The following is a 25,911-nucleotide window of genomic DNA, read 5'->3' as shown; positions in this document are numbered from 1 at the left end:
ACAATGACATTTATTTGATACCTGAAGTAAATAATTTAACTCTACAAACTTTTTACACATCTACAAAATCCGAGGTGCATATCAAATTGAGAAATCAAAGGTCAATTAGAACTAGAACAGTTGTACACAAAATCGCATTAATTTATATTTTATCAAATTTATTAAGTTACAATTAACGCTAAATTGTTTTATTTTTGGCAGGGACAAACCAACAAATTGTGAATATAGACATTTTGTGAGGGTCAGATATATATTCATATGGAATTCCTTTTGTACTTTAATTAATATTCAGGTAAGATTTTAAAGATTACTGCACATGGAGTCAGTAATTCAGTGGGTTACCAATTAATTTATGAGAATTTTCGGGTTTAGGTAGCCATAAATTTCAATGGTATACCCATAATGACCACATTGTTTGGTTTATGGAATGATTGTAAGATGTACATGTCTGTCTGGCATGGTTCATCTGACCTTGACATTATTATGTGCCTTTTATGGGCATTATGTTTTCTGGTCTGCGTCCATTCGACTGTCTGTCTGTCTGTTTGTTCCTTTGTTTGTCTGTCTGTCTGTTTGTTCCTTTGTTTGTCTGTCCCGCTTCAGGTTATAGTTTTTGGTTGAGGTCGTTTTTGATGAAGTTGAACTCAAATCAACTTGAAACTTAGTAAACATGTTACTTATGATATGATCTTTCTAATTTTAATGCCAAATTAGAGATTTTATCCCATTTTCACGGTCCTCTGAAGAGTGAGGATAGGGCATCTGTGTACTTGGGACATGTTTTTATTTATCATTGACAATGTTTAGTTTACCTTATACTGTTACAATGTAGTAAAATCTTCATATTACAGAATTTCAACATGAATACCATGCATTCTTAAAATTGAGAATAGAAATGGGGAATGTGTCAAAGAGACAACAACTCGACCATAGAAAAATTTTTTTTGTTTGATTGATCAGTATCTCTAAAGGTCACCTCTTAAACAAAAGCCTGTCTAAGTAGGTAACATCATCTTATCCTTCTAAAGAAAATGCTATGCAATTTTAACTAACTGTAATTCTAGGTCACCTCTCATAGGAGGTTAGTTTTCTCAGGTCCTTTTTCTCATGTGACCCTTACATACAGGTTTTAAGAAAGCATTTTTGTTGAGGGTCCAGCTGAAATCAACCTCCAAATGCCCGATTTTCTCACTGTTTTGAAACTCATTGGTGGCCTTCCGCTGTTTTCTGCCCTTTATTTGAGTTGTTGTCTCTTTGACACATTTAATATTACCATTCTCAATTTTATTAACTACAACATATGTGGGTGTAAATGAACCCAAAGAGATGACAGGTATATAAATTTTGATTAGATATCATTCACAAATTTCTCACTTGCAGCAATATAGTGTTAAGGTGGTACCTAACACTACAGGGAGATAACTCTGTAAAAAATCAGCTAAACGTTTAAATTACGTTGTGTTGTGAAGGGAATATTAAGCTTCTCAATAATCAAAATTAATGTTTGTCAAACTGCTATACAACCAGTGTAATTTTTCTGATAAATTGGTTTGTACAAATATTTTGAAATTTTTATATTTTTGTCAAAGGGTCAAAGTAAATACTTTTTCAAAATTTTATGAAAATTAAACGAGACAAATTGATTTTAGTGAAAGTGTTGGGTACCACCTTAAAAGAGCTTCACATTCATTTATTTTTCACAAACTATTTCATTGGATCAGTGCTACATTCTTTTCGTGCTTAGAACCCTTGTAGTAACTCTTACAGGGGTCTGTAGGAGGCTGTTCAAAGTCAAATTTTTTGTCCATATTTGATATAAAACTCATTTCCAGTGGCAGTCTAGATTTTCCTGACCTTTCTTCTGGACAGTCTGTACAACACAACCTTTCTATTGTATTTAATGTCAATTTGTCCTTGTCCTGAACATGCTTGAAATATTTGCCACTGGACATTTAGCAAAAGCATTCAATCAATCAATCATTGGTTGGTTTTATATAAATTTTGCTCATGAAAACAATAAAGAAGCATTGAACTGTTATTGATCTCCTATTTACAATAAAATAAATTTTCTTATAAAACTATTTCTTAAACCTGCCTCATTAACCCTGGACATTTTTATTACTTGTCTTTTCAGATTAAAATAGCTTTGATGCATACAGACATTAAAAGAAAATTGATGGATCATTTGGGAGTTTAAGAAGAATAACCAGCTTTATTGATTGGATTATATAGTTTAATAGGTATCTATAAAATTTACAGTTTGGAATAAAAGCTAATTTACCAGCTTGAGAATATACATGACTAATTTTATCATGGGAAAATTTAATTGATTGAATTTTCTAAGCTATTTCATTGATCTTAACTTTTACTAATGCAGTTCAATTTAGCTTATATATTGCTTAAAGTACAAATACACTAAACTATTTATTAGCTATTACAAAACACATGAACATTTTACTGAAAATAAATATAATCATTGGCAAGCACATGGAAAAAAATATGCAAAAAAACATAAAAAAATAAACACATAAAAAATAACGGTTGTATTACTGGCTTAGTAAATTTGCATCTGTTATGAAATGTTTGAGACCCAGGGGGGGTTGGGGTTGGGTTACTGACTTTCCTTTCGTGTATAACTGTGCTAACAGCACTTGCCAAATCATACCCTGTTCTAACCAGAAAACATTAAAAAACATACCCTGTTCTAAACAGAAATATCGAAAAACATACCCTATTGAGACAGCAGTAAATGTATCCTGTTCTAGAACGTATTATATAGATGCATTTCTATACCTTGGTTCTAGACTATCCTAAACAGCTAAATAAGCAGTCCTGTTCTAGGCAAACACTTGTTTACCTGTTCTAACCAGCAGGACATGCAAAAGGGACCCTGTTCTAACCAGCAGGGCATGAAAAAGTAACCCTGTTTTGCTGCACACTCATACCACTAACAATATAGGAAGTAACCCCCAGGCTTTGAGATACCTTTACTGAAATGTTTTATCATAAATATGCTTGAAATATTTTCCACTGGACATTAAACACAAAACAGTCAATGATCAATCTTTTTATTTAACACTAGACTTATTACATTTTGATTGACAGAGTAATCCATTTATTCATAAAATTAAGAATGGAAATGGGGAATGTGTCAAGTAGACAATAACACAACCAAAAAGCAGAAAACAGCTGAAGGTCACCAATGAATCCTCAACACAGAAAGAAAATCCAGCACACGCATATATCATTACACATTCTAATAAATAAAAATGCATCTTCAAATTTATGATATATTGAATCGTAATTGAACAATAATATTAATGTGAAGTTTTATTAAGCTATTTGTTCATTATGAAAGACTGTACATCAGACCATTGTCCAATTGACAGTTATTAGAAGAATTAATAAAACTTAATTGAATATATTGTGATTGAAGTAGATAGAATTGTTTGATGGTCTTTCAGCGCCATAGGTTAGCATGGGGTTACATTTATATATATTTAGAAATCAATAAAACTGGACATACAATTTTATATCATAGGGATATCGGTCATTTAATTCTTAATATTTGTTCTGTGTTTTTTCATTTTATTTATTTGCACAGATTTAACTTGTTGAAGACAATGGTATAATATGACTGGATGTTTTGATTTTAACAGTTTAAGTTGTGTGTAAGAACTGCTTTAACAGTTTTAAAGGTATGTGTTTTTATTTCACACCATTTTAGTTAAAACCAATAAATTTAATGACGATTCAGGATATCTTCAAACTAAATGGTTGGTTGAGGCAATTTTTTTTTGTGCCTTAAATTTAAAAAAAAATAAAAAAAAGTGTTATATATCTACCATATGACATCCTAAAGATAGCGTTTTGCATTTGCATCGATCTGTAATTCAATTGTTCTAATTTTTCTTACAATTGCCCCAATAATTATTTAGAAAGAAATATGTAGAAATGTGTCAAAGAGTCTTACTAATGCTAATGTATGAATTATAGACCCTTGTAATACTTTAATGAATACGCAGACAACTCTTTTAAGGGCATACGAGACAGTTTTGATCCCATATTGAAATTTTGATGAAGATTTGCATATAGGCTATTTTTGCCTGATTAAATAAAATATGTAATAAAAAATATACCATCATGTGCTACTTTTTAGCTCGCCACTTCAGGCAGCATGTGAGCTTGTGCCATGACTTGGCGTTGTTTCAAAGTTAAATCAGTTTGAAGAATAAAAATCGGTCGAAAACTGCATTTTTCCCTGACAAATCACAGTTTGATGTTGTGAAAATAAAAATTGACGTTAGCAACATTATTACCTCCCCTGTAACTGTATTGTATGCCCTTAATGTAAACTTAATTTGAAAGGATAATATTTGAAGAAAAAAAGACAGAGTAATGTGTGATATATTATATTTTATATTTTAGAAAAAGAATTTTAAAAGTAAAGTTGAAAGAACTTCATTTTATCAAAGCCAGTACAGGATTTACATCAAGCAAGAAGCAGGTTTATAGAAATATGTTTCAAAATAGATATTGTAGAAGAAAAACAATAATAGGATTTTTGTGCACACAAAACACATTTCCTTCCATTAGGCGTCAGGCCAAATGTTTGGAAAGCCAAAATAAATAAAAAAAGAAAGAAAATTTAATGGCTACTATAAAAAAAAAAGAGACAATACAGGGACAATGAAAAAAAAACGTAGTAAAAGAAAAACCAACAATAGCATGGCTAAAAATGAAAAGGCAAAATAAAAAAAAAACATTAAGAAAACTAAAGACTTCAGCCACACAGATAATTATAGCTTACAATATTAATAAGTATTACTAACCAAGGACAATAGACATGAAAAAATGGCAATTAGGCATGTTGTTGCAGTAATTTAGCATTTTAATTTTGATATTTGCATTAAACTATGAAAATATCATAATGGCAAGACATATATCTGTGTCAACAATTTGTTTTTCTGTTAATATAAGTCTCAATCTACAGAGAAAACTAAGAGAACCCTGCACTATTATTCAATGTTCAAATAAATTTCAAACTTTTGACTTTGAACACTGATTTATATGTTAAAATAATGACCCCATCCTTACATTTAACCCTTTCCTCCATAATGACGCCTTTTGATGCCACCCCCTTTACTCCATAATGAAGCCTTTTGACGCCTGTGTAGTACCTCAGTTGAAACACTTCGACTACAAAGTATCTGCAGTTGACTTAATAAAGTTTGTATCCAATATGAAAAGGAGTATCATAGGAATATCTGACTTAAATTTATTTGATGAAATAGTTGTTTTTCACAATGCTTTAATACTTCAAATCATAAGTTAAGCATTTTATCAAAAAAATCCTATGCGAATCAAGTATCAAAAAAAAAATTTCAATGGAGAAAAGGGTTAATGACAGAACCGACATTTTAGCAGCTCTCACAATAAAGGCAACACAAAAGACTTTCTACAATGTCACACGTAATATTTGTCAATAATTAGAACACTTGGGGTTATCATTTCATGTTTTATCTGATTTTTATGAGATTTCTATACATAAGTTGCTGGTAGGCTGTTGAATTGGTGCCAAAGAGCCTGCTTACGACCAGTAAGAATACAGTCAAGGAATATTAGCGCATTTTAATATGGTTATCCAGTTCTGCAAAGAATTTTGAAAATGGGTAAGTGTTTTTTTTTTTCATGATGTTTTATTTGTTGTACTAAGTTTGATATCTTTAAAATTTTGTATAAAAAAAAAGAATGATAAAAAATTATACTTTGATTACAGTACAAACATAACTTTAGTCTCAAGGGGACCTTCCTATATACAAGGTGATAGGATGTGCGGCTGTAATAAGTAACTTTTTCCAGTTTGAAAATATGGGAATAGGTGGGGAAAACAGTGAAAAATATATGATAAGGTCAATAAAGTTCCAATAAAAGCCCTGTCATTTTATCACAGCTGAAAAATTACACACATAATCTTAGCTTTGATTATACCACTTTTCCAACACACCCCATGAAACCCGACCAATATGGGAAAAGGTTACAATTTTCCACGCAATATATAAGAAGGTATCCATTCCTTAGATCTATATTAAATGAAAAGGGTTGTGTCCACACCCTGATCAATTTAAAAGTATTGAAGGACCCCCCAGAGATTACAGTATAACAAATTTAAAGGATGTAAGAAAATATATCTGACATCCTTAAAACATTTAGTCTTTAGACAATTTTAAAGAATACTGAAACATTCATGGAAACTTCAAGTTGTGAATTTTTCAATGTTGAAACCTTTGCGTCCAGTCATAAAACTTTACTCAGCACTCTTAAGTACATAACTGGTGCCCTAAACATCAAATCAGTAATTTGATTGATTCATTACAATCTGAACACAATTATCATGCCTCAATTTTTCATGACAGCAAGGTCTCAATTCATTAAATTTTAGAATTGTGAGTCCCAAGAAATATTCATAGAATTAGTTTTTGATGATGGGTCAAAATAATGAGTCCTAAATGGGGTTGATACCTCCAAAATTAATTTTTGCATTATTTTTTATTTTGAAAAATTTAGGTCACAAGCATATACATGTATTTGAAAAAGGTTCATCCATTTATAAGTTTTGGTAGATACAGTGAAACCTGTCCAAACCGAACACCCACGGGACTTTGCGTTTTGTTCGGTTTTCACAGGTGTTTGGATTGTAGAGGTAAACGGAAGTCGACACCAAAATAATTTTGGCATTTACTGACAAGGGATAATAGGTGACACAACAGACGACAGTTTATGTGTGTGTTGATTTAGATGTAGATGTAAAAAAAAAAAGAAGAAGACCTCGGGATGAAGACATAAGTTTTGCTACAGTTTTGTTCATAAATAAAACGCTCTGCCAATCAAGCTCGTCATTGGGAGATGTCCGACGTGGAGCGATTTTGCTTTTATAATTATTTTCTCATCCGTTAATTCACTAACCAATTCAGATTAACTGTCACTGTCAAATGAATGTCAATGAACACACAAGTTCTCGGACTAAACTGGTCACCCGCTGATTGATAATTCGACATACGATAACAGTGAAACAACAGCAGGGGTCCAGTTTATTCTCGGACTTTATCGTTGCTAAATAGCTAACGGAAGTCGTCGGGAGCATTCGAATCAAATATATAGGGCCTCTAAAGGGAATCCAGCAATGGAAATGCATTGACCTTGTTGTGTTGCACGACTTCTTAATCCAGTGAAAGGCTTTAAAACTATTTTCCAATTAAACAGTTAAGCTATAGAATGCAGTTACGATTCTTTGGCCGTAATTATTTGAGTAAGGTGCACTTAATTAATCTGAGGGAAAGTTCCTTTCTTGTCATTATCGGCGATGGGGGTAGCTGACCAGATTAAAGTTTCTTTACCATAAAATCACTTTATACAAGGACACAGACATGTTAAAATTAGTTTATAATAACAACTCACAAGTTCATTAAACCTAAAATACCCTCGGGATATTCTGCCATCCTGTGTTTGTTTAATTAAATCATGCAAATCATTAATAATATTTTATTGTTTTGATTGGTATTGATCGGTTTAGACAGGTAATTTTTGGATACAAATTTACTAACGAGCCTTCAAAAAGTGTTCGGAATTCGGTGTTGACAGGGTTCGTTTTTTTCAGGTTATATTAACGTTAAATGATAGAGAAATTTTGTGGGACTTTGAAAATTGTTCGGTTTAAACCGAAATTCGGTTTTATCAGGGCTCGGTTTACCCAGGTTTCACTGTAGTTCAGAAATCTTAACATTGATTTTAAACTGATTTCGGAAGAAAAAAATGGTTAATTGTTTTGGGGATGTACAATTGGTGGGTGGATGGTCATGCAGCTGCTTAATAAACTGTCCTGGCATTTGATTATTAACTGTTCAACCACAGAATATGTTGTTTGATGACAAAAATTAGAAAAATTGATGGTCCTAGAACACAATTAATTTGTAGTGCATTTCTTTTAGAACATAAATGAAAATTAAAAAAATCCCACCTGCGCTTTCTCAATGAAATTTTTACAGTGTGTTGTACTACTTTTAGGACAAATTATATCAAAATTATAGAAAACTTCATCGCCTCTAACTCAAAATATGGACAATTTTGTGTTTACTGGGTGTCTTGAAATCTTTTGACAGCTTCCGAAGTGCTAATTTTTAACCTTTTTCAGCTGGACCAAATCACTACTTTCTTGTAAGATTCTGGACCCAAATTTTTTTACAGTGTAATTTCACCCCCCTACTTACAATTTGAGGCATTTAAAAACATGATGAAATAAATTTGGAAGGGTATAAAAATTATTGGCAAGTAACCCACTGTTAACACTAGGGACTATATTCGTGAACAACAAAAATCAAGGGACGACAATTTCGGTCTCAGACCTGATGTCAAGTTTAATATTGATAATTTTCACTTTCACCATTCAGGAATTTTATATGGTTCTTGGAAAGATTGAAAAACAGCCATTTGAGTCCTGTCAGTGTTTCTAATCATGGTTTTAATGACCCGCATCATTAACAATGATTCAGGTTGCAACTTTTTGTGACAGACAACTCTCTTTGTTTTGTGATAAATGAGGCCGTAAGTTTTCTCGATTGAACAGTTTCATATTTTTCATTTCGGGCATTTTATAGTCGATTTTATAGTCAACTAAACAGTCCAGGTTTTTTTCTCATGAATGCATGAAGGCTGTATGGTTGCCCATAATTGCTTACATCCACTTCATTTTGTACTTTGGTAGATAGTTGTCTCATTGGCAATCTACATATTTCTATACAGTTGACTCTCTGCAGTTTTGTCTTTTCTGTTTTAGATGTTTTTAAGGTTTTATTTTGTTTTAAAAAATTTGAAATCTGGGGCTTTCCAAATTTTTTGATTTGTTGTATTCCGGATAATGGGTATTTCAGAAGCATGTGTTGTGTAAAAGAAAATAATGACTTTATGCCTAATTAACATTTAATTCTACAACTGCACATGTGTTTACCGTTTAACGTATTTATCAGCAATTAGTAAAAAAAAAATCTTTTGATCATACCGCTTATTTTTTTGTAAGATCAAGGATAGAACCTGTTATTCAAACATATGAGCAAATGTAGTTGTGTAATAATACAGTATTTTCACTTTTCAATTCATCAATGAAATATGCATGCATTAAATGCATGCAACTTCTTTCATACAAATAGACAGTTTTCAAACATTTTGTACAGGTAAAATAGATTTTTTTTATTACTTAATGTAATTTCATATTATACACAAAAACAAATTATTAAAAAAATTTGACAAGAAAGTGAATAATGATTTGATACTGACTTCATCAGCTCAAACATCAATGAACATAGGCTTGCCCTTTTATTCTTCAAATGCTAAGAAAACAAAAATTTGGAAAATGATCTGAAAAATATCATCAATAAATTTTAAGGTGGTACCTAACACTACAGGGAGATAACTCTGTAAAGTCAGTGAAACGTTTTTATTACATTGTGTTGTAAAGGGAATAATAAGCTTCACAAAGATCAAAATTGGTGTTTGTCAAACTTCTATATAACCAGTGTAATTTTTCTGACAAACAGTTGGTTCAAATTTTTTGAATTTTTTATATTTCTGTTAAAGGATCAAAGTAAATACTTTGTCAAAATTTTATCAAAATTAACAAGCCAAATTGATTTTAGTGAAAGTGTTAGGACTACCACCTTAATTGTATATATTTTTTTCTCCATATTTGCCTATTGAACTGCATGCATGTTCGAGTTAATTTCCCACCTTGTGGAAAACAATATTATTCATATAATCACCTGTAGATCATTAAGTTCAGAAGAATCAGCTTTTTCCTGTTGTTTATAGATAAATTCATTGCTACCAAAAACAACAGACATTTGAGCAGATAGAGAGAAAAAGATTTATGTGTCTGTAAACATTTTTGTGGGAATAAATATAGGTTGCATTGGCTGTACTGATTGTCAGATGTTTTCACAATTAATGTTTCATACAATTATTACAGTATAAAAAGCTTTAATAAATTTTAACCTGTGCAGCAGGTTACGATTGTAAAACTAATTTACTTCATACCATATCAGCAGGAAACTATATTAACTAAATGGAATGATTGTACGGGAAAGATCTGTTTGCGCCAAAAATGCGTCCTTTTGCACCACATCTTTTTATCTCCAATATTCTACGTTTGCGCCACTTGTTTTAAAATTACATGGTGTCATTTGCGCCAAAAATAAAACATACATTTGCGTAAAAAGAAGAAAAATAACTTCAGTCCTCCTTTATTCGGCCTTGAAACCGACAGCTTACACGGCAAATGTCTCCTTTTATGAAGCATACTTTCTTCTTACTGCCGCTGCATTGGTACTACCAATTTAATGTATGTAGTAGCTTGTAACTTCACTTTATTGCCCAAAAAGACAATCATTGAAGGATGAACTGCATAAAACAGTTCATTATAATTCCTGTGGAATGCTTCTGTTCCATTACTGGTAAGTCTTGTAGTAGATAGAGTTTCAGCCCAAACGGATGGTGGGAACAAAGCACTGTGTCATTAAAACATGTGGCTAAAACATAATCAGCAAAAGTTTCTATTTTCTTCTCATTTGGCAGATCTTGTATTAAATATTCAGAAAAGCAATAAGTTACCTTCTCTCTCTGTACATGGATGTAATTCATTTTAAGTAATTTCTCTCGAGATGCTCATCTTCTGAAATATCTCCGAAAACATACATGGATGATACTTTTTAAGGCCAAAGTACGAATGAATATGTATAAATCATTAATATTTATGATAGATATGTTTACAGGTAAATTGGTGCAAATGAGTTCCAAAAATTGGCGCAATTGATACATTTGGAAAACAAAATTTGGCGCAAATGATACCCCTGAAAAACAGTAATTGGCGCAAAAGAACTGCTACCGATTGTACAGTGTTACAAGCCCTTACAGTAGATTGACCTCATTTGTATGTTCCATTGGTCAATTGTATAGTTTTTTTGTTGTGATCTGTTTCTCGGATACTAAAAGCAATACGTAGGTCAACCAAATTTTAAAGATGTATAAAATGAGATACTTATCTGTCTTACAGATATTATCTGACCCTAGATGCATTAATGATCTTTTAAAAGTTACTTCTCCACAATCCTTTGACTTACCTGTGATTATATCACTCACAGTCTTATGAAATTATATATTCAAACATTTTTATTCAGACAATCTGTCCCAAGTCAGGAGCCTCTGGCCTTTGTTAGTCTTGTATGATTTTAAATTTTAGTTTCTTGTGTATAATTCGGAGTTTAGTATGACGTCCATTATTACTGTACTATAATGCATATTTTAGGGGCCAGCTGAAGGACAACTACGGGTGCAGGAATTCTCGCTACATTGAAGACCCATTGGTTGACTTCGGCTGTTGTTTGCTCTATGGTCGGGTGGTTGTCGCTTTGACATATTCACCATTTCCTTTCTCAATTTTAATCTATATCTACTAAAATATATTTTAGGGCCCTTTATAGCTTGCTGTTTGGTGTGAGCCAAGGCACTGTGCTGAAGACCATACTTTTACCTATAATGTTTTTCTCATACAAATTGTGACTTTGACAGAGAGTTGTCTCATTGGCACTCGACATACCACATCTTCTTTAATCTATGTACTGTAGTCAACATTTTTATCTAACAGATAATAATTTATTCTTGAAAAAATACGAAAAAAATACATCATTATAAATGGTGAGCCACATGTTTGATTGAGATTCTTATCAAGTGATATGTTAGTATGTACTTTAAAATATATAAAACAGGATGCCTTTAGTCAATAATGCTGTTATATTATTATTTTATTTTATAACAGATAACGACTATATTTCTAAAGAATATAAAAATTATAATTATTTGAGAATTCTTTTCTTTGTCTTTTAAACAACTATAATTAAGTTCTGAGACATCTGTGTACATTTAAAGATATTCTGAGTGTTTATCAATATTTAGAAGAAACAGTTGGTGTCTATACTTAAAAATGTTGGATTTCCCTTCAAATGTAATTTATACATGTATAATGCATCTTCAGTGACCTTATTAAAAAATCAAACAAAAAACGGCAGACGCTATAATGAGGGCAATAAAAAATTATAAGTCCAGGTAAAATGAGGGGGGATAGGACCTTTATCGGGACTCCAGGATCAGGTCTTTTTAAGCTCGGGATTTTGGGATTGACCCTTTTGTGATCCGGGAATCCTTTTTTTTTTCGGATTTCAGGATATCCGGATTTACTTTATTTAAATTTCAGGACTACAGGGTTTCGTTTTTTTAAGTTCAGGATTTCGGGATCAGGACCCCTCCTATCCCCCCTCTAAAATAGATAACTCAAAGAAAAAGGACAAAAGGACAAACAACTGTCTACAAAAAAAACCACAAAGAAAAGTAATGATAAAGCAAAATAAACCACACTTAAAATAAAATGGAGATGAACTCTAAGAAATCTAGGCATTTCTTGTTCCACTACATGTAGTGGCAACCCTCTAGTGATGCTCATTTAAGACCCTCCTTCAAAAATCCATGTTAGATGTTGCCTACCCATGTCTTAGAGGGTTGGATAGATAGGAAGGGTTTTTTTTGGCCATCAAAATAAGTTACATGTTTTAGACCAGAGAAACTTTTTAAATATTTTAAACGATTTGAATTAGAAAATGTTCAGGTAGGTTGCTTTTTAGGAAGTGGGAAGGTAGGGATATCAAACAATCTAAATTATATTATGCTAATCATCATATAAATGTAGAACTTCTTCATGGTTACAATAATTTCTTAAATTATTTTATTAACAGTGTTGGCAGGTATTCTAAAATTTGTTGCAATATTACATGTTTAAGTGCAAAGTTGCATAACTCAATATAAATTTTTTATGTTGTTGGCTATAAATATTAAAACATTAGATGAAAAAAATGATTGTCTTTGAGTTAGCATCATTTTACTTCAACATGATTTATCAAGGATTAGTTTTGGAGTGACTATCATTACATATTTTATCAAGCTTTACTGCAGCTAGATTTGAATGACTAATTGACAATGTTAGGCATCATCGAATGTCATTAAAATGGCCGTAAATGAGGATTAATATCTTTGATAAGGTCACTATGGGAATAGTGTAAATTGATAATCTTTTCAAATTTAGGTAGCACTTAACCAATATTATATTGATTATATTTGAAAGCTATAAATATTATTATTTTACATACAGAAAAATATTGCATTTGCTGAAAAACAACATGACCCTAAGATCTTTATTGACACATTTATTAGAAAAAACAGTTTAATTTGATTAAGTGTATAGAAATTAATCTTATTTGTATTGACAAACTGTCACTTTTGTATTCTGATGGGTCATTCCTCTGGAGACCTGGACAGGGAAGCAGGAGAAGCTGTCAGAATTTGATTGGTCAGTTCACATTGAGGCTGGATTTGTAGTATCACATGAATAGCTAGTAGAATTGGTGAAAGTAATGAAAGAAAAAAGGACACATCTTAGTGTAGCAAATAAATGTATGAACTGAAAGATATTTGTATGAAATAAATAGAAGAATGAATAGAAGGATATCTGTATTAAATAAAAAGAAAAATGAATAAAAAGATGTTAGTAGGAAAGGAATGCAAAAACTAATAGAAAGATGTTAGTAGGAAAGGAATGCAAAAACAAATAGAAAGATGTTAGTAGGAAAGGAATGCAAAAACAAATAGAAAGATGTTAGTAGGAAAGGAATGCAAAAACAAATAGAAAGATGTTAGTAGGAAAGGAATGCAAAAACAAATAGAAAGATTTTAGTAGGAAAGGAATGCAAAAACAAATAGAAAGATGTCAGTAGGAAATGAATGGAAAGATGTTAGTAAAAAAATAATAGAAAAATGAATAGAAAGATGTAAGTAGGAAATGAATAGAAAAATAAATGGAAAGATGTTAGTAAAAAAATAATAGAAAAATGAATAGAAAGATGTAAGTAGGAAATGAATAGAAAAATAAATGGAAAGATGTCAGTAGGAAATAAATGGAAAAATAAATAGAAAGATGTTTGTAGGAAATGAGTAGAAAGATGCATACATAGATTTTAGTAGGAAATAAATGGAAAAATGAATAAAAAGATGTTAGTAAAAAATGAATGGAAAAACGATTAGAAAGATGTTAGTAGGAAATGAATAGAAAAATGAATGGAAAGATGTTAGTAGGAAATGAATAGAAAATTAAATGGAAAAATGAATAGAAAGATGTTAGTAGGAAATTAATAGAAAAATGAATGGAAAGATGTTAGTATAAGGAAATGAATAGAAAAATAAATAGAAAGATGTTTGTAGGAAATGAATAGAAAGATGCATAGAAAGATGTTAGTAGGAAATGAATGGAAAAATGAATAGAAAGATGTTAGTAGGAAATGAATGGAAAAATGAATATAAAGATGTAAGTAGGAAATGAATGGAAAAATGAATAGAAAGATGTTAGTAGGAAATAAATGAAAAAATTAATGGAAATATGTTAGTAGGAAATAAATAGAAGAATGAATAGAAGGATATCTGTTTTAAATGAATAAATGGAAAAATGAATGGAAAGATGTTAGTAGGAAATGAATGGAAAAATGAATAGAGAGATGTTAGTAGGAAATGAATAGAAAAATGAATTGAGAGATGTTAGTAGGAAATGAATGGAAAAATAAATAGAAAGATGTTAGTAGGAAATGAATAGAAAAATGAATAGAAAGATGTTAGTAGGAAATGAATGGAAAAATGAATGGAAAGATGTTAGTAGGAAATAAATAGAAGAATGAATAGAAGGATATCTGTTTTAAATGAATAGAAAAATTAATGGAAAGATGTTAGTAGAAATGAATGGAAAAATGAATGAAAAGATTTTAGTAGGAAATAAATTGGAAAAATGAATAGAAAGATGTTAGTAGGAAATAAATAGAAGAATGAATAGAAGGATATCTGTATTAAGTAAATAGAAAAATGAATAGAAAGATGTTAGTAGGAAATAAATGGAAAGAAAAATCTAAGACATTAAAAGGAAATGAATGGAAAGATTTAAGATACAGTATGAAGGAAGCAAAGAATGAACCAAAAAAATAAACTTAGGAATAGATGGGAAAAAATGGCAATATATGTGTACAATAAATGGAAGAATAAATGAAAAGGTATTGATATGAAATGAATGGAATATTGAATAGAAAGTTATATAATGATTTTAACAGTTTTATCTCAATTAATACTTTAAATTGAAATAAAAGTATTTGATCAATTACAATACATTGTACAAGACATTGTGACCGAATATTTAAGTTCCATTCATGGAAGTTGTTGATGACCTTTAAGTGCTGTTGTTGACCTTGGAATTCTGTTGATATGACTTTTGGTCAATAATAATGTCTAGCGGATTTCAATGTCATATTGTTTTGCCTTAAGTAGTTGGAAGCAAGTTTTATTAACATTGCCAAATATCTATTCATCAGTGGTATATTGTAGGATCAGTTTAGAATGGTCAACAATAACTATAGACATAATCATAAAGTTGTAATCAATAACGATAATTGTTTGAGGTTCTACCAGACAGTACTTTATTTAACAAAGACAATTTATAGAGTGTGATAGACTGAGAGGGTCAGTAATGTTTAGACAAGGAAATTATATCATGATTTGTTTGGATTAGAAAATAACTTTTTGGGATAATAAATACAATTGGTGTTGCCAATTTTTCATTAGTTATTGACAAAGCTGAACTTAATCAATTTGACCGTCACAAATCATGGTAGTGAATGAATTTTCTTGATTTCTGCAACACCATAGTTCTCTTACCTTAAGTTTAGTCCTTATCTCAGATACTATTAGTAATAGCTCAAATTTCATTTTGCATTCATAACTTTTGTTTGTATGATGCTTATAGAAAAACCTTTATCTTTAGGACTTTCAACACAAAATCAATCATGGTCAGTTAAGCAGGTGAGACATTTCATTGTGTGCTTTCTTGCTTACAAATATGTAATTTGGTCTCTTGTGAACAGTTGTCTCATTGCCAATCATACGTACCACATCTCCTTATTCATACAATGATATGGTTTTGTATTCTTTACTAAGTAGATAAGTTATTAAACTTTTTCCTTTTATATCCTTAAGGTTTTTTTTTCAATCCAAAAGAAATATATTATCCAGTAAATAGATTTTGTTTATTTGTGTGCTTAGGTTATTTTCTCATTGACATTTACTCCACATCTTCTTTATTAATTGTGATAGATAGAATTAACTGTTGCAGCTGTTTAGCAACCTATACCAATCAGAATTCTAGTGACCTTAAATGAGATGAGTAATTGTAAATATTGTTCATTTTTGTATAGAATGGACTGCCTTTAGGACATTAAAGTGAATTTATGCTTGTTTCTGTAACATACATCAACAAAGTATAACAGTTAGCTGCTCATGGCAATGTGCATATGACTCTGACCTTGAATTGCTATTGGTTCTGCTTGGGGTCATTGGTGCATTCTTGGTACGCTTATTCCTCTACAAATAAAAACTCTATCTTGATATAGCCATTAGTCTGCTGAAAGTAGGACTTAAAAGTTTATTGGAAATGAATAAAAGTTAAGAATTTCGGAATACTGTTTAGATAGCAATACAAGAGTTTAGTATGATGTCCATTTTCACTGAACTAGTACACATTTTTGTTTAGGGGCCAGCTGAAGGACCCCTCTTTGTGCAGGTTTTCACGCTGTGTTGAAGACCAATTGGTGGCTTTCTGCTGTTTATTTTTTACTCTTTAGTCAGGTAGTTGTCTTTTTGACATGTTCCCCATTTGATTTCCATTCTCTATTTTATGTAACTTTAACTTGAACTTTGTTTGAACAGTATTTAAAATTTAAAACAATATAACAGTACAATTTTACATATTAATTGGATTTACAAACACTTTTTTATAAATCCTTCTGTTGTGATAATCACTCTATTTAAACTTAATACTGCAAGACCAGTAATTCTTTTTTCAAAACAATGTTTCAATGAGCTTTTTCATTTGTTTTATTTCGTATTACATAACTATTGTGAAAAAGGAAAAAAGTGCAGTACTGTTAAATTACGGAAGAGATGCTTATTCAGAAATTGAATTAGAATGGATGATAGGAAATGCACAAACAAGTCAATAGATTTGATCGAACTACTACAACATCTAAAAGAACATTCAATTTTACATTTAGATTTTTGCATGTCAGTTCACAGTAATAGTGATATTTTATTAACTACTCAGATTGTCTATGTCCCAATGCACTTCTCATATTGCATGTAAATGGTTATGGCATAAATTGAAATATTCTGTTAGAAAGGAAAATGCATTTATTTTGCAATTAAGTCAATGTAATGTAAATTTAATTCATGAATTAAAATTGATTTAAGAACAAAGAGAGATTAGATTTATCTTAACTTTAATTTGCGTTGGAGAGCTAAAGTTTGTTTACCCCGCAAATAAACATGTGAAATTCTAGTTAGAAATGAACGTATCTGTATATTGCATGCCATAGAAAATGGTGATTAAATGGCAGCAAGGGGTAAATTATCTGACAGTATAGAAGAAAAATCATACAGAGCAAAAATCCCACCAGATGACCATGTAGTTTTATATAAATGGTGTAGCTCATCAATCAGAATTCTAATCTGAGATTAAATGAAGGGAGATTTAGTAAAAAAAAAAATGCCACTTTTACTCAATGTACAAAATTTAACAAACAAATAAATGAAAAAAAACAAATCCTTTAATAAGGATGTGTGAAATGAGATGTGTTGTATTCTTAAATGAGACATAAACCTAAAAACACAAAGAAATCAAAAGAAATCTTAAGTATATTTCTACCAAGATGTTGAAATTATACCATTGATTATAAATCTTTAGAAAATTATTTACTGATCTGATCCTTCTTCATAATTAAAATGGTTGATATTTTGGTTTTTAAATGTATTAAATAAGGTTAGTCACTAGTCATGGCTTTTTTTGTACCCTATTGTGGTAAAATAGTTTGTGGAGTATTTGAATTTCCCTTGATTTCAAACATTTGTTTTTGCTTGTTTCGAAAAATCCACAAAACATGCAAAAGTGCTTTGGACACATTAAATTTATAAAGTGTTCCTAATTTTTATTGATGAGTAATTAATAATGAAGATCCAGATTAAACCTGTCAAATTACAATGCATTATTTTAAGATAATAGATACAACAATGATTGGATTTAACATATTGTAAGTGAAGTACAGAGACATGGACATTTTCATCACATCATACTGTTTTTGTTTTATTTAATAATATTAACTAATCCTATAAAATCTCAGAAACAAGTCTGTAAAATTACATTACTAAAGCAATTAATTGAAATACAAGTCTAGTCTAGCCAAGAATGAAAGCAGAATTATGAATCTTAAGTCAGGGCGACAGAATTTAATAAATATTCATTGTTATTGTAATCTGACACATGTATGTAAACGGGAGACATTTTATATGAGTTTGACATACGAGCCATAGTTCTAGTGGTTGTGATTAGAGCGTTTAACCAGAGTATGATTTGAAGATTCCGTCCATGATTTATTTCAATCGTTGGCATTAAATCGATACCATAAGCTAACTAATGATTGTAAATCTCATGGGACATAATGGTTATGCCCCCTTTTGGGAATTTTTGTACTTATAGAATTGACAAAAGTATTCTTCTTTCGTCTGACTAATTTGGTTAAGTGAGTTAATTGAAAGTGTAAGTAGAACTTACTTTTATCAATGACAGTTGTAAATGACTTGGTTTTTATCAATTTAGAAAACAAATTTTAACTGTTATTAGTAAAGGCTACGTTCAAGTCTTTAATGTATTGGTTTAAAGTGATGAACAGTTTCTATCTGTCTAGAATTAGTCATTTGAATGACAAGTACGTTTGTATCAAGAAAACTATTTTACTAGGTTATTATGTCCTCTAACTGTTTCAAGGTCAAGTTCACCAAAAGTGGACTATTTTGTCTAAAGATAAATGAGAGTTAAATGTAGGAGTTTCTTTATAATGACTTGTGGTAAAGTATTGCCTGAAAGGACATAAAGAATTCTTTTCAATAGAGAAACTCAGACTTTAGATGGACATCTTGTATTAAGGATTTAGGCAAAGTGACAGCGTCAATCTTTCCTTAGAAACTTTTATCTGAAGCAAATGCTCTCCGACAAAACCAAAAGGTTTTTCATTTGGATAAGAGCAACCCCATATGGGATTATATTTAATAAAAATATACTATCAGGTCAAACACTCTTAAGACATCTCACTATTGTTACCCCATGATAAAAGTCCAGTGATTATTGTAAATAAAGATGACAATGTCATTTGTTTTAAGAGCATATTGAGGGAAAAAGGGTCCAGTTGCTTGTTTTGTACAGAAATGGAAGACTTTGAAAAATTGGAGATCTGAATTTCTTACATTTTGCTGAGAGTTATTTGTCAATTTATGCAAGTGGTATAATTACAAGTAACGAAATCAAAATTGTAACACATCACGAAACATCATGTACTTTGGTTCCCATGAACTGTTCAAGAGAAATACATAAAATATCTATTTATACAACTGTTTATATCAAAAGTTTAATGCTTTAATTGGTTTTACAACCAATTCCAAATGGACCGATTTTAATGTTGCAAAGGCAGCCAAATAAATGTGAGATATGGAAAATTTATGATTTGAAACTTCAAAATAACCCCTTCTAGATATAATATTTGACAGAGAAAACTTGTTAATGGACTTGATGATGGCTGTTTATTGATTGTTATGTTTCTCACTTGTAGTTCTATAACACTTAACATTTAAGAACCAAACTAAACAAAACATTTTTAATGATGTTTTTAATTCACATGGCATTTGCTGTCATTTTTGCTGCATTAAAATAAAGCCAAAGATAAGCATCCTTTTCTATGAATATCTGTTGGATTAAGTAGCTTTTGAGATAACTATATCAGATTGTCATTTATTGTACAACTGGGTAATCTGAAAACCAAGATGGTAGCAACCTATACAATGGATCATTGGGTGATATTGTGGCTTCATTTACTGTGGATTTATTATTTATCCACGGAGGTCTTATTTAAGGAGGGTGGATAGGAGGGGTCCTGATCCTGAAATCCCTGGCATAAAAACACTAAATCCTGAGGTCCCGAAATTAAATTAAGTAAATCCTGGCATCCCGAAATCTGAAAAAAAGAATGCCCAGATCCCGAAAGGGTCAATTAAAAAATCCTGAGCTTGAAAACAGCCAATCCAGGAGTCTCTATAAAGATTCTATCCCCCTTTTTAAGTTGTTCAAAGTCTTAAGGTTTACAAAGACTTTTTAAGTGTTCAACAAAATATAGATTTTCATTTAGATTGTATGTAATATTTTCTAAAAAGTATCCACAAAATTAATCCATAACTTTGTTCCACCCAGATCCTCCCTTAATATGCTGTATATATGTCAGTTGTACCAATAACCAGTATGCTATATCTTTGGTGCCCTGACTGAATGCTGACGAACTACAGTGCAGATAAAGGCACCTGATAAACACTTAACAGAGTTCAGTTAAGGGACCAAGAAATGCCAACTGGTTATAGTACGTATAAAGGTATAAAGGAATAAAGTAAACAGACACAGGTTTAGGAGAAAGAATCACAGTTTAATATTTTCTTTGCATATCAATAAGGGCTATTCCAGAAAAAAAAGTAGGGGGGGGGGGGGGTTGGAAGGCACATTGTATTAATAATACATTGGTGATGTGTATCAGAGCAACTTTTCACACTATAATGCACTATAATTCTCAATTACTATTGTCTGGGTGGCGGGTGCTGACAAAAAGTGCCTTCCAACCCCCCCATACATTTTTTTCTGGAATAGCCCTAAATCAAATTAACATACATACAAAGAAAAGAAAATCAAGTTGAAAAACTGTGGTACTCCAAAATAATTTTTATCAATCCAGGAATAGTAACTGTTGTACTCCAAAAATAATGATTCTAAAGTATTTATTGACAGCTTTTCTTAGTTAGTTTGAAAATAGTTCTAAATATTGAAAAAAGTCTATTTCTGTAACGGAAATGATGGTGATATAAATGGAACTTAACCGAACTTGTCACTTTGATTTAGAACTGTAATTCAAGGCGATTGACCTGGGAGATATATTACAGTCGAACCTAAAATAAAACTTCCGTGTTTACATTGACAATAGAAGTAGTAGAGATTTAATTATTGTATGACAACATTGTATTCAGAGTAAAATCTTCCCTGACTTACAAGTCTCGCTGTAATTGGATTTCTTTATCACAATACAAACATAGTCCCCTTTTATGTTAGTTGTCAGAAGGGATGATTTGAAGCTTAGATGATCTGTTTTGTCACACAATAAGAAGACCATAATCTATTTTATTTGGTAACAAGGCAAATCAATGGGAAGAATCGTTCAGATGTACTTGTAACATTCTTACACAACGAACAGATCCTGGCTAATTTTATTTGCCTTACAGAATTACGGAGAATTTTCATCACATTCTTGTCAACTCTTTGTATAAAACAGTCAGAAACTTAGTAAAATTACGAACTTTTTTCTCCTTGATGGATCCATATCCTAGACAACTGTAAATATTACTTGTAAGCCGTGAAAACAAATGTTGACAAATTAGAAGACGATTTTTCAATACAGAATTTTATTCAGTGTCATCCTGAGGAATGTTAATAATATCTATCAGATTGATGATGCAAATGTAAAATTAATGAGAATATGAACACTTTCATGACTTTTTCCATTAGTGCAACATGAAAGATTTGAGATTTGTTCAATATTTTGCTTTCCTTGAAAAATGACAAATAAAAAGTATCAAAGCAATTTAGACATGAAATATTTGAGATTTTTTAAGATGTTGTTTTTTGGTTTTAAAAATGAAGATTAAAGCTTATACTCAGGCAATTTTCATAATTAGAATGTTATCTAGTTTTCACAAAGCAAATATCCACAAGGCAAGAGTTATGATGATGTATAGTTTTAGTTTTCAGGTAAACTATTAAAGAAATATCATAATTAGTATTGTAGAATAGATAAGACACAATGTACATGTACATGTATAAGGTTGATTGATTGATTGTTTTCAATTAGCCAATATTTTTTGTGTGTTTTCAGGAAAACTTTCTGGTATGGATCACCCTTTCTGAAAAATCAGCCTTCTGGCAAACTGTTGCGGCAAATCTGATGCAAACACTGCGGTTAGGTTGCTGTAAATAGTTTGCTGCAACTTCATCGCCACTTTTTATAGCCTTATATAGTTTGTGAATTACTTCTGGGGATTATTTGTGGTAAACCCCTGTCAAACTTTGATAGCCTTACATAGTTTGTGGCGAACTTCTGGTAATTTTTGTGGTTAACTTCTGGCAAACATTCAAAGCCTTATATTGTTTGTGGTGAACTTCTGGCAATTTTTGTGGTGAACTTCCGTCGCACTTTCAAAGCCTTATATAGTTTCTTGTGAACTTCTGGCAAATCAAGTGATAATGATGCCCTGTGACTACCTTTATGTTAATTTTTTTTCCAAAACTGTACGTCTTATTTAAAATTATGCACATGAGGATCAAAATTTGAATTGCATTAATTATTATGACCAATAACCATGATAACTGATATTTATTTGCTCACATTCTGATTGTTTTTACATGAAAGCACCAACATTAAAACTTTCCTCAGATTTCAAATTCAAAGAAGCAGGAAGTCTGATTTTAGTACAGGGAGCATGCTCAGTATGTTATAAGGTTTGAGTCGAAGTCCCAGTAAACTTTAGGATTGCTTTAAAGTTTGTTTACAAAGTTCCATCAAATTTAAGAAAGTTAACAGTTTGCGGCAATCTTGCGGCAACTTTTTACGTATATTTGCCGAAAGGTCGCTGCTAGCGACAAACACTAGTGAACATCTTTCAGGTCTTCTGACTGACTAAAAAGTTTATAAGGGCAACCACTGAACTACAGGTTACTGACTTGGGACAGGCACTTAACAAATATGGTGTGGTAATAAGCTATTGGACCACTTTATTTGCACATCAAAAATCATTATTCAGCAATTTTAAGGTATTTTAGTACACTGTTCAATAAGATTTCTGACCCGAGTAGAGCACCCTTTAATAGTAATAGTTCATTAAAGGGGGTACGTAAAATTTCCAAGCTATGCTGGCACAGTCCCTTTAAAAACTTATTAATTGATTGAATACTTTCTGTTTTACATAATAGAACTTCATTGTAATATTTGCCACTGGATAATCAGATATTGATCCATACTCTTAAATTGTACTGTATTACATTTCAGTACTATTACTTGATTTATTACACTTCTGCACAATACCATCACATGCTATAATTATAAATTTGACACTTTTGGCATTGTACATTAAGTTTGTTAGTCATTTTTCAGAATGGAATATTTTTCTTCCTAAGTCTAGACGAAATGTTATAATGAAAGCCTGCATGCATTTATCTTATTACTCCTATAGACAGAAGATTGTTGTTGTTTCATCATTTTTTTTACAATGTTGAAAATATATGATAGCCCAATGTATGAGTTGTCAAGGTTTAAGGATTGTCTTGACATGTTTGCATAATTTAACAGAACAAATACAGAAATGTGATTGACATCCAAATTGTGTATCTATTGATGAATGCTACATGTTGACCGCCAGTGTATCATGAACCATTGAGGTAGGCGAAAGGGGCATTAAGTGTTACCCTTGATTGTCCGTCCTTCAGGTTTTCTTTCTTTCTCTCCTTCTGTCTTTCTGTCTTTCCATCTGTGTGTCCGTTTGTCTTTCAGTCCTTCCATCTTTCTTTTTTTCCATGTTTTCATCCGTTCATCCCATTTTGGTCTGATTGAAGCTTGAGTAGGGACATTCTTGTCCTCAGTAACATTCTTCTTTTATTTATTGTTCCTGACAATCTAATTGTTTACTTGATATTTTTACCCATAATGCATCAGGACATTGAAATTGTAATGAAGCAGAATATGGGAGACGATAAGTCTCAAAAATAAGAAATAGTAGACTAAGAGTTTTGTCCTGGATTGTTGACATTGATCCTCGTACAAAGTAGTGGCCAGAAAAAAGCTTTTATATAAGGGTTGATTTAAGATCACATTACAGCTTTAGACATCAGTGCACTAAATTGTTGTTTTCTAGTTAATGGTTACAAGTCCTCCAGCTCTTGTCCACGTCTTTATTTGTAGACAGTAAGAAAATATATCAGCTTCCTTCCGTGGAAGGTCGTACAAGAGACACAAAACTTCAATTACTCCACGTTGATTGGTATGATGGTATCTTAACATGGCTTAAATGACACTTGTGTTTACAAGTTCACTTCAAATGACAACTATCAAAGCACTTAAGCTTCTACTAATCACCTATTTTAATAGCTTCAAGCAGAATCGATAATATTATAAAAAGAAGCATGAAATGTAATATTATTTGGGTCAAAATCCTGATAATGTTTAGTTGAAAGCATTATGATCTATAGTTTGGAAATGTCATTTTCAAATTAGTTAATAGAATGATGTAATTAACTTGAGCAAATACTGTTTTAAGTCAGGAAATTGGAATTTTAATTTTATGGTTAATCCAAAGTGTTGTTGCTCATCAATAAATTGGCTGATATTTTTAAAAATTAATTAATATTAAAAAAAATTGAAAGGTTAGAGTAAGTATAAGATCTAATCTTTTTATCCGTTATTCAATAAAGATTTACTTTTTGATTGGGCTTTAATGATATAATTTCACAGCAAAGAATTTTTTTTCTCACAATTTTGTAAGAAATATTCAATTTTGATATATTTTTTTCTAGATCTATTTTATATACATCCTGGGAGTCAAATATGCCGAAGTGGAGGTTGAGATCAAATAAATTATTCTAATGTATTTAATCTTTGATGAATATGGGATTGGTAAAGTCGTTTGTTGCTGTGTTACATATTTGCTTTTCATTCATTTTTTGTACATTGATAATAGGCTGTTGGTTTTCTCGTTTTAATTGTTTTACTTTTGTCATTTTGGGGCCTTTTCTTGCTGACTATGCTGTTCAAACTTTTCTCATTGTTAAAGGCCATACTGTGACCTACAGTTGTTAATTTTTGTGTCATTTTCTCTCTAGGATGGAGAGTTGTCTCATTTTGCAATCATACCATATCTTTTTTTTATATTGCATGTGACATGAAACATAACAGTATATATTGTAAAAATACCCATTATAATTACCTCATGCAATGCGTTTGACTTTTAATGTTTTTGACACAGTGAAATCCTTGGTGTAACAATTTTTGTTGTTGTTAAAAATTCCATGTTAAGAATGATTAATGATTGATATTCTATTTATGCCATATGATTATAATATCCTGGAAATGTTAGAAATTGGATGTATATGAATATCCTATTTTTGATGGAAAAAGAAAGAAATACATTTCCCTTTGGGGAGATTTGAAGAGTTGTCCACCCTCATATAGTCATATAAAGTCTTTTGTGGATAATTTGAGATAAATGGCAAATTGTTTATATCCTGTGTTTATTTGTTGACAACATTCCTGATGCCATCTAGAGAGAATTTTATTGTCCTCTACATGTCTTTTGGTGAGAAATCTTGTTGTCCTCTTGATGCCTTTTGATGGGTAGCATTGTTTACATCTAGATATCTCTTGTAGAGAAGTGTTTTTCACATTTAGATTTCTTTTAGTAAGTTTTGTTGTTGCTCTCTGGTTGTCTTTTGCTGAATGGAAGTGTTCTCCTCTCGGTTGTTTTTTTAGTAAGTAGTGTTGTTCTCCTCGAGTTGTCTTTTGGTGAGTTGTGTTGTTGATCTCTGGATGTCATTTGTTGAGCAGA

The 25,911-nt window shown here is 31.0% G+C and overlaps 1 protein-coding gene across 1 annotated transcript in view; it reads left to right on the top strand.

Annotated features, from left to right (window-relative positions):
• Positions 1 to 3,598: 3,598 nt before the first annotated feature.
• LOC134697009 (transient receptor potential-gamma protein-like) overlaps positions 3,599 to 25,911 on the top strand; it is a 157,411-nt gene continuing 135,098 nt past the window's right edge. Inside the window, exons 1-3 of the mRNA XM_063559020.1 lie at positions 3,599 to 3,698; positions 4,429 to 4,507; positions 5,553 to 5,672. The gene's annotated coding sequence lies outside the window, so the exon portion shown is untranslated. The remainder of the gene's footprint in view (positions 3,699 to 4,428; positions 4,508 to 5,552; positions 5,673 to 25,911) is intronic.

The sequence above is a fragment of the Mytilus trossulus genome, chromosome 14 (assembly GCF_036588685.1).
Source record: "Mytilus trossulus isolate FHL-02 chromosome 14, PNRI_Mtr1.1.1.hap1, whole genome shotgun sequence".
NCBI classification, from domain to species: domain Eukaryota; kingdom Metazoa; phylum Mollusca; class Bivalvia; order Mytilida; family Mytilidae; genus Mytilus; species Mytilus trossulus.
The sequence above is the reverse complement of the archived record's forward strand: the minus strand, read 5'-3'. Positions and strand labels throughout refer to the sequence as shown.